Genomic DNA, 11,077 nt, shown 5'->3' with positions numbered 1-11,077 from the left:
TTTTATAAATTCCCCCTAATCTAGACAAGGTCAATCCTTATGAGCCACTGTAACAGGGCTCCTCTCTCCTCCATTGTTAGCCCAGGGCCCGCCGACATGACAAGGAGACACAGGCACATAGACAGTGTGTACATAGCATGTGATTATAGGCAGCAGGTGACGTCCCGTGACCCAGGCAGCGCCAGGCTCCTCCCCCAGCCGGAGGGGGCGGAACAATCTGGCGGCTCCGGCAGGAAGTGACGACACGTGCCTGTAGGTTGTTGCTGCGCGGTATCCCCCTCCCCCCCTAAAAGAAAGGAAGAAAATCCGTGTGTGGAGAGCGCCGCGTCCTGAACGAAGTCTGACCGAGTCCTGACCGTACCCGTGAGGTGAGAGAGCGGCCTGGGGGTGGAGGAAGGGAGGGTCGGACGCTGCTTTTAGCTGGAGCTCCTTGACAGGGATCACTCCTAGCCAGGATGAGGCCTAGTCTACCCCATCCAGTGTATCCCCTCCATCCGCAGCCCGGGATTATTTACCGGCTCGGCATCTGTCCAGTATACAGGGACAACACTGACGATAGAGGAGTCCACTGTGTGGACACACCATGGAGGGCTCAATCCACAGCTGGCACTGCACAGGGGACAATGGAGGCATATAATGTCTCCATTATAGATGGCCTTTCAGCTTCCAGCGTAGGAATTGGTGTTTGCTATGTGTACATTGTCTGTAAATGTAATGTAGAGAGTCATTGTAAGAGCATATCTACATGCTACCTTGCTGACAGCAAGACCTCTACATACATGACCAGAGAATGACCCGATATTCGATCTCCTTTACAGATGATTACATATCATCATCATCATGTCATACATGACCAGAGAATCTCCTTTTTATAGGTGATTGTATATAATGATCAGTCATACATGACCAGAGCATGCTCTGATATTAGATCTCCTTTACAGATGATTACATTTAATCAGTCATACATGGCCAAAGAATCTCCTTTTATAGATGATCAGTCGTACATGACGAGGGAATGCTCTGATATCAGATCTCCATTACAAATGATTACATACCATCAGTCATACATGACCAGAGATTGCTCTGATATTAGTAGATCTCCATTATAGATGATTACATTTAATGATCAGTCATACATAACCAGAGATTGCTCTGATATTAGTAGATCTCCATTATAGATGAGGGTATATAGTGATCCGTCATACATGACCAGAGATTGCTCTGATATTCGTAGATCTTCATTATAGACGAGGGTATATAGTGATCCGTCATACATAGCCTGAGATTGCTCTGATATTAGAAGATCTCCATTATAGATGAGGGTATATAGTGATCTGTCATACATGGCCAGAGATTGCTCTGATATTAGTGCATCTCCATTATAGATGATTGTATATAGTGATCCGTCATACATGGCCAGAGATTGCTCTAATATTAGATCTCCATTATAGATGAGGGTATATAGTGATCCGTCATACATAGCCAGAGATTGCTCTGATATTTGTAGCTCTCCATTATAGATGAGGTTATATAGTGATCCGTCATACATGGCCAGAGATTGCTCTGATATTAGTAGCTCTCCATTATAGATGAGGGTATATAGTGATCCGTCATACATGGCCAGTGATTGCTCTGATATTAGTAGATCTCCATTATAGATGAGGGTATATAGTGATCCGTCATACATGGCCAGAGATTGCTCTAATAGTAGATCTCCATTTTTTATTTTATTACAGGTATCTATATAATGCTGATGATTTTAACATGGTTGCACATTCACATCAGTCCCTGTCCTTGAGGAGCTTGCTATGTAAAGTCCTTGTCCTAAATACATAATGGGGACCAATTTATGTATGAACCAATTGAAGCGGAGCTTACCTCGTTTTCCCTAGCCGGCGCCACTTCTGGGTGCCAGTCCTTAGACTGTCTTGACTGGCCAAATTAGCTGCTCATGCGCACGGCAGTTTGTTCATTCTGGCACTGAGGTGTGCTGCGAATGTACATTCTAAAGAAGATTGCGAACAGGTAGATAGGTTTGTTTTATTGCTGAGGTGACATGCTATATGCTGATTTGTAAAGCACTGCGTACATTTTCAGTGCTATATAAATATCGGTAAAAATAAATAGTATATCTTCTGCATTAATGTGCCTGTCTGCAATGTTTTTTTTTTGCAAGTTTAGTTCCACTTTAACCTTCCAGCATGTCTTTTGAAAGGACACTGAAGTACCTGTAGAAACACACACAAGCACAGGGAGAACATGCAATTCGTGTCCTCACTAGTAATTGAACCTAGGACCCCAGTGCTGCTAAGCAGACATGCTAATCACTGAGCTACTGTGCTGTCCATTTATTGCATTTATTCAATGATCAGTCCCACTGCAGAAGTCTTTCTTTGCTCTGATTACTCCACGATGATAAACGGGGACATCAGGCCACATGCCCCGTAATTGTGTCTTTCAATCACTTTCCATTCAATGCGTTATGAATAATCTCCATAGAGACAGAAAGCTGTGGTCACACGTCTTATTGCACGAATGATTGGTACCACGTGTTGGTGTTCTCTTACCAGAAAAATTATGGACAGTTTTCCATCCCCTTTAGGACATGGAGAACAATTTCCGTTTAACAGAACCTTTATAATTAAAACTCTATTTAAACAATAAGTGGATGAGAATATTGTCAGAGTTAAACCTTGACTATGAACAGATCCAAGGTATGTATATGTAAGGTGGGAGGGAAAAAAGTAAAAAATAAAATAGGGATGCACTGATACCGAGTATTTGGGTGAGTACTTGTACTCGCTCCAATGCTCTGATACCACAACTTCCAGTCACAGGGAAATTTCCTCTGACCGGTTAGTGCCACGAGGGAACATGAAGGCGATTTCCCAGCCAATCAGCATCAAGCCGACCAAAAAACATGCAGTCCGCTTCCCGGGTAATAAAGAAGCTGGGCAGCAGTTAATGACACCCCAACCAACTAATCGATGATGATAATAGTTGACAACTATTCTCATAATCTATTATCGATTAATCTGTTGCAGTCCTACCATAAAAACATCTTGCTGCCATTTAGCTATTTATTTTTTTCTGTACGTTGAGCCGTGCATGTGCAGCTCAATGCACTGACCCAATATGCGCACGGGAGTTGCATCATTGGGGCACGCTCAATGACGTCGCTGAGGGCTTGAAACCGTGACAAGGATAGAAGAGCTGGCCGAGGGGGGTAGTGGGGGGTGGTTTTGGGTTGCAAGCACTGCAGGGGGATCACTTTGGCATTTAAGCCTGCCATAATGTGCTAATATGCTGAATACAGCTTCCATTCATTATGACTAAGGCCCCTTTCACATGCGCAGCCTGTCAGTTTTTCAGGCGGACCCAATTCTAGTTGGGTTACCCCCCAACTTCGGCCGGGTCCAAGAAACACGGATGTGTCTACGGTCCATACTGCTAGGACTCTTTCCTGCTCAGCCCAGATGAAAGGGGCCTAATAGCTCCAGGGGGCTCCCCCCTGATTTCTGCTTAAGGTAGGTTGCTGTCTTAGTGATGTTTTGGGTTGGACTGATGGAGAATAGAGGAAAATTAGGTATCATTAAAGTAGGGCTGGGCAATAACCAGGAGCCAGGTAGCCAATGCTCTGGTTGTTAATGGAGCTGGCTCCTTAATAAAATCAAGACTGGCTCCTGAATTCCATATTAAAGTTGAATTAAACTCCATTCTTTTTGCATATATCTATGGCTTGCTAGAAGTAGACTTGTGTAAAAACAACAACAAAATAGTTTCCAAAAAAGGTTTTACTTCCTGTCTCTGCTGCTCGCTCACGTCCGAAGTTCTGAAGATTCTCGAGCATCATGATGGGGCGGGCGCCAGTAGAGATGTTCGGCCGGGAGGAGAGACACAATACGAGTCAGTGCATGCTGACAGACACGGTGGGACACACGACGCGGCAGTCGACACTGGATCAGAGACTGACACCAGCGCTGGAGGGACTCCGGAAAACTACTGGAAGGAAGATGATGATCGGATCAAGAGGCAACATTTAAGGTAAGTCTAACCACTTGCTGACCGGAGCAATTTCTTACATGTGCACACACATGATCAAATCTGTATTTTTGGCTAGAAAACAGCCTCAGAGCCCCTCTGCATTTTCTGAAAGCAGAGGCCTTGTAGAATAAAAAGATGCTAGTTGCAATTTTTTATGTTGAGTTTATCAAACCTGTATTTTTAAATACACTAAAATGAAATATAGTGTACAGAATATAATACCCACATTTTTGGTAAAATCTAAAAGACGGGGGGGTCACGTTGGGTAAATAGATACCAAACATGTCAAGATGTAAAATTGTGTGCGTCTGTGAAACTACACAAGACTACAATATCCCAAATTTCCCATAGGCGACGCTTTAGATGCTTTTACTATTTATCAGTTTAGTGGTAACCATGATTGATGGCCCTAAAATTATTGCTCTCACTCAGACTTTCGTGGCGCTATGTAACGTGTGGCGCAATTTTTGTTTTTGCACGTAGGCGCATTAGACGCGTGTTTGCATTGTATGAGGGGGGCGGGGGACTTTGCATTTTCTTTAATTTTTTTTTGTTTACACAACTTTATTGCTGTCATATAGTGAGCTAACAAGCCCCCTATGTAATAGCAAATAGGATGTAACGCGCCCTCTTTTTATAGAGACATCAGAGGTCTTTCAGACCCCAAATGTAACCTAGGGACACCTAAGAAGCTGAGGAAGCAGAGGTCTGCTTCACCAGCTTCTTCTCCTGGCTCTAGGAGCCGGTAAATGTGCACAGTGACACTGGAAGTGATGTAATACACGTCACTTCCGGGTCCAGTGATCGGAGGAGAGATCAGCGGCTGGAAGCCTGATGATCTCCCTCCGATACATCAGGGGAGACCCGCCGTGCAGGTCCTGGGCCTGACCGATCGAAAAATTTTGATCATAGTTTTAAAAACGAAAATCGGTGACGTACCATCAATTGTTCAATTGTTGTTTGAAAATTGTACAATGTATGGCCACCTTTTAAGGATAGGATTATGAGCTGCAGATTCTAGGTAGTTCTCGGATATGTGGTGTTAGAGTCCATGTGAATGTTTGTTGGCAGATATTAACCCATTTGGTTTCTGTTTCACTCGCTTTCAGCCAGCAAAGAAATGAAAGGTTCAAGTCAACCTACCACTGATAGTTCTGATAATTTAATACATTTACTTCAGAACATAGATTAACAAGCAGATGAGTCAATTGATTTTGAATGGTATTCACATTCCTAGATTATACAACCAAACAAAGTAATTAAGAGACTTTCATAATACCACATTAGAACTGGGATTGAAAAAAAAAAAAACTTCCTTTTATTACAAATCTCAAATTGTTGAAAAACTGGATTTGCAAGTCATTGTGACCTTGTAAAAAGGTCCATCTATAGTGCAATATACCGCATAATACTAAACCATCAGCCTATTAAGAAGTACATCGCATAGTGCTGGTTGCTGCCCGTCATTCTCAGATGCATTTCACTGAGCTATCTGTCTGCCTGCAGGACTTGCGAATTGATTAGTCTTGAGATTTTATATGGCTGGTGAATGAAATTTAAAGCAGAACTCCAACTATACTTGAAAATTCACCTTCCAGTAGGAATACCTTCTCTCCCTTGCAAAACAAGGGTTATTACAGGTATTTATGTAGCGCCGACCATTTCCTCAGCACTTTACATTCACATCAGTCCATGCTTTTAAGGAGTTTACAATCTAAGGTCCCTATCTCACGTACATACAAGGGCCAATTTAGACAGAAGCCAATTAACCTACCAGCATGTCTTTGGAGTGTGGGTGGAACCTGCTGGCATCGGGGTTTAAACCAGGGACCCCTAGTGCTGCAAGGCAGATGTGCTAACTACTACGCTATTAGTATATATAGTTTGGGAGCGAGTGATGAATAAGGTGAACTACTTCCCCCTATTCCTCGCTTCTGCAACATTCCTCCATGCTGTACAAGCTGTCCCCTGAAACTGCTTCTCTGCTCAATCGGTGGTAGATCTGATGTCGTCACTTACTATCCTGCATTGTACTTGAAGACACCAAGGGCCTGGCCACATCCTGGGAGTGTCTGAGGGAGGAGAAGAGTAGTGGTTGCTGGGGTACAAGTAACAAGATATTTTACTATACAGGCGGTCCCCGGGTTACGAACAAGATAGGGATTGTAGGTTTGTTCTTAAGTTGAAGTTGGAACAGGTAAAAAATGTTTTAGGCCTGGTTCACACCTGAACGTTTTGTAGCGCGTTCAACGCTCGACGAACGCTCTACAAAACGCTCAAACATCTAAATCCCATTGTATTCAATGGGTCTGGTTCACACCTTGGCGTATTTCCGCCCGTCCGAACGCGATACAAAACGGCCTACGCCAAAAGAAGTACATGTACTTCTTTGGGGCGTTTTGGTCTCACGTTTCCATTGTGATACAGCCAAGTAGCCCACGGAAACGCGCGTTGCGCATTTTTTTACCGCGTACAGTACTACGAACCAGACCCACTCCTCGTCTGCACGTCTAGCAACTTCCTGTATTGTAAAGGGGGTACAGTACTACGAACCAGACCCACTCCTCGTCTGCACGTCTAGCAACTTCCTGTATTGTAAAGGGGGTACAGTACTACGAACCAGACCCACTCCTCGTCTGCACGTCTAGCAACTTCCTGTATTGTAAAGGGGGTACAGTACTACGAACCAGACCCACTCCTCGTCTGCACGTCTAGCAACTTCCTGTATTGTAAAGGGGGTACAGTACTACGAACCAGACCCACTCCTCGTCTGCACGTCTAGCAACTTCCTGTATTGTAAAGGGGGTACAGTACTACGAACCAGACCCACTCCTCGTCTGCACGTCTAGCAACTTCCTGTATTGTAAAGGGGGTACAGTACTACGAACCAGACCCACTCCTCGTCTGCACATCTAGCAACTTCATGTAATGTACAGGAGGTACAGTACTACGAACCAGAACCACTCCTCGTCTGCACATCTAACCAACTTCATGTAATGTACAGGAGGTATAGTACTACGGACCAGACCCACTCCTCGTCTACATGTCTAACCAACTTCCTGTATTGTACAGGGGGTACAGTACTACGAACCAGACCCACTCCTCGTCTGCACATCTAGCAACTTCATGTAATGTACAGGAGGTACAGTACTATGAACCAGACCCACTCCTCGTCTGCACATCTAGCAACTTCATGTAATGTACAGGAGGTATAGTACTACGAACCAGATCATGTAATGTACAGGAGGTACAGTACTACGAACCAGACCCACTCCTCGTCTGCACATCTAGCAACTTCATGTAATGTACAGGAGGTATAGTACTACGGACCAGACCCACTCCTCGTCTGCACGTCTAACCAACTTCCTGTAATGTACAGGGGGTACAGTACTACGAACGTCGGCGCGAGCAGCGCAGCATTACAACTAGTGGAACAGCCTGGGACCTCCATTCGTAAGTAGGAGTCGTACGTAACTCGGATGTTCGTAACTCGGGGACTGCCTGTATTCTGCCCCCCAACATTAAATAATCTATTAACCCTTGTAGTGTGTGTGTTGGGGGGGTGTATAGCTGGAGTTGAGCTGCTGGTATTGCCCTGTATACACCATTGTAGAAGGTCATAATGATTTGTGAGTAAAATTTGATATGTTTGATGATTTAATCAAATGTATCTGATTGATAGAATGGTTTAATGAAGGTCACATCACAAAATTATTTACTTTAGAATATTTTTTTATAATTGCTCATGAATTTGTTTTTTTATTTGTTTTGTGATTTAAATGTTCCTAGTGCGTAGTCGGCACATCCGGTCTCTAATGTCGAGGTTTATGTGTTTTTTCATTTTATTTACTCGGTAAGTGTATACACTGGTAAATCTAAAGGTGTTACTTGCAACACTAAGAAGTATCGTTTTTCCATTGGCAATATATTGTATGAACTCTATAAAACAGAATGTTTATCCTGATGTGTTTTCCTTGTAATTGATTTTTCAGTTGTGCTGCTACTCAGCACTTTGTAAGCTGGTTTAATGACAGTAACATTGATTGGTTGAAATTCCCCTGACCTTGTGATTTGTCCTCTTAGTATTAAGCCAAGCTCTAAAATGACTTTCTTACTGTTACATCTTTACATGATATGTTCCCTGGGGTCCACGTGAATATTAAAAGGCTACAATCTAGTATATACCCTACCCAAAAACACACAAAATTGGTTTCCCCTTCACATCAAAGTGCCCCCTATAATTTAAGATTTCCCCCTTCACATCAGTCACCCTTTGCATCTGTAGCATCAGAAGCCCTACTTTCATATGAGTGTTCCCTTTTTACTTCAGTCTCCAGTCACCCTTTGCATCACAGTCCCTCTACCTCAACATTTTGAGGCACCCCAGTGTGACACCGCACCCTGGTTAAGAATGTCTGGTATATAGGTTTTTTTTTTTTTCGTTTTTTTACAGATCTGAACACAGCAGTACTGCATGCAATTAGGGCTGCAACTAATAATTTTCATTTTTTTTTTTTTTTTTTTTTTTTTTCTCCCCCCCTTTTATCTGCTAAATAAAAAAAAAAAAATGAAATGCCATCTTTTATTTAGAATGTAAATAGGTTTTTATTTTTTTAGAATGAAATACCCAGTGCCTGCTGTCAATCAGCAGAGGAGCGAACTGAAGGAGAAAGTTCTCCTTCAGGTCCTCCTCTGCTGATTGACAGCATGCAGTAGGTGGGTGCCATAGCCAAATTGAAATGGACACAGACTGCTGCAGCTAGCACCAGCGGGGAGGAGAACAGAGGAGCAGAACAGCAGTGCCTGCAAATCAACTATTGTTGACAACCATTCTCTATCGATTAGTTGTTGCAGCCCTACATGCTATGAGCCTCTGCACTGAGATGCATTTACATTGCATAAACATCCGTAAGATTAAAATGGAAAAAAAAGAGTCTGTTATCTAAAAGAGGAGGAGGAAATGATACAATAGGTAGCTGTGGGAATGAATTATGTGAGAATGTAAAGGTTCAGTGGTTAGGTTGAGGTGGGATACACATGTGCATTTGAAATGGAGGAATTGAAACATTTTGTGGACCTATACACATGTTTTCAGGAGCACTTTATTGACCATTAGGGCTCATTCACACTGCCGCTCCTACTGTACCATATGCAAATAAATGGCTCCATACACATAGCTGCGTATGGAGCCGTATATTTGCGTAGCGTAAAAATGCGCAAAAACAGAATGGAACAGCGTATGGCAGCGTAGTTCTTTGTATTTCACGCGCGTACAGTCCAATAAAATCTCTATTGCGAATGATGCATTTCATGATTGCATATAGTGAACACAGATACGCGCGTATATGCGTATATATACGCAATGTACAATTTTGCTCTTGCGTTGTGTGTGAGGCCTTAGATGCGTTTGCCAGAAAGATCCTGCATAGATGTCAATTACGACCATGTGTATGAACCGTGATAGTACATGGGCATGCAGAAATAAATTCGGCACAATGCCTTATACAGTGTATTTGGTTACCGTATATTTCACTGCAAATAGCCATACATTGAATTTTAAAACAGTACATTAGGTACCTTCTGTTACCGCTTTTTATTTCTTGTAAATTCCGTGTTTGGTGGCATTGCACTGTTGCACATTGTTGGTTTTGTTTTGTGCTGATTGGTTAAAGTCAGAAATTGTCATATTTAAATACAATCTCCAACTAGTTGTTAGAGGGTGTGTTTAGGGGCGGAGTTAAGGCCGGGGCAGGGTAGGGGTTATAGGTGGTCAAGTGGTGGCGAGTAACTCTTAAGGCCTGGCTAGTAGTGCAGACCCCGGGTCTAGTCCATCTAGTCTACACTTGGCTGCTTGATTACTCAGACCAGGGGTGTGGAATTCCTATCGTCCGGGACAGGAAATTTCGGGCTCCGGGCGAGTAGTTTTTTAATACATTCCGCCCTGCTCCCGACAAGCAGAGCTAAATGTATATTGTGGAGCCGCCGCTCGTTTTCATACAAGTGATCTAATCATTTCACTTGTATGAAGCGAGAATCGGCGATCCTTTAAACACACACATAGGCAATTGTGTGAGTCCTGCTGCCATTTCACTGTGTGCCATATTGTGGTACCTGGGCAGCACAACGCTCACACACACACCTGCCCCCCCACCTGCCAGCTATACTTTACCCTCCGCCAGTACAGGTGTCCTTACCCCGAACTATCCAGCGCATTCCTGCCCTATGCATTTTGAATTTTGCTCGCAAATTGCAAGCACTCATTGGTCAGCGTGGTCAGGTGATTGGCTGGGAAGCCAGCTCCTTGCTGATTGGCCGCCAATCAGCATCGAGCCTTCCCGGCTAATCAGGTCATTACTCTCCGCCAGATTTCCTGATTGGCTAACAAGCTGGCTCGATGATGATTGGCCGGGAACCCGGCTTCCCAGCCATTCACAATCAAGCCGGCCAAACAACATGGAGTCGGCTTCCCTGGCAGTCAGGAAGCCGGGTAGCATCTCATTACCCGCTGCCCGGCTTCCTGATTGCTCTGAAAGCCTGCTCCATGCCAACGGAAGCACCGATACTCCGTGAGTACCGAAAGCAAAATATCGGTACTCTATACCCAAAAAACGGTATTGGTGCATCCCTTGTTTTAAACTTTTAAAACTTTTTTTTTTTTGTACTGGGAAAAGTAGATTGTCATGAAGGACAAGTAGATATGACCCCTGCTTTAGCCCTTGGACAAGTAGTTTTTTCAAAAATTTCCACACCCCTGTCAGACTGTAGTCCATTTTATGTAAACTCTATTGTGAGTAGTTGGTAATCATTGCTTTATCTAGCCATATGTTTTTTTTATACGTCGCTTAGAAAATTACATATCTACACTGAAGATGGGAATGTTTATTAAAATAAGACAATCTATTACACAAAAATTATTTAGCAGTTTTGTGGCACATTTTTAGATTGAGATTTTGGCCTAATTTAGATTTTGATGAAATAACCATTGCTGCTTGCCTAAGGAAACCAATTAGATAGATTTTTTTTTTTTTTTTTT

The 11,077-nt window shown here is 43.2% G+C and overlaps 1 protein-coding gene across 1 annotated transcript in view; it reads left to right on the top strand.

Moving 5' to 3' along the window:
- The first annotated feature begins 214 nt into the window (after positions 1-214).
- Positions 215-11,077, top strand: part of FAM168B (family with sequence similarity 168 member B) — a 29,972-nt gene continuing 19,109 nt past the window's right edge. The window contains exon 1 of the mRNA XM_018554833.1: positions 215-368. The gene's annotated coding sequence lies outside the window, so the exon portion shown is untranslated. The remainder of the gene's footprint in view (positions 369-11,077) is intronic.

Source organism: Nanorana parkeri, unplaced genomic scaffold (assembly GCF_000935625.1).
Source record: "Nanorana parkeri isolate BGI_ZX_2015 unplaced genomic scaffold, ASM93562v1 scaffold174, whole genome shotgun sequence".
NCBI lineage: Eukaryota > Metazoa > Chordata > Amphibia > Anura > Dicroglossidae > Nanorana > Nanorana parkeri.
The sequence above is the reverse complement of the archived record's forward strand: the minus strand, read 5'-3'. Positions and strand labels throughout refer to the sequence as shown.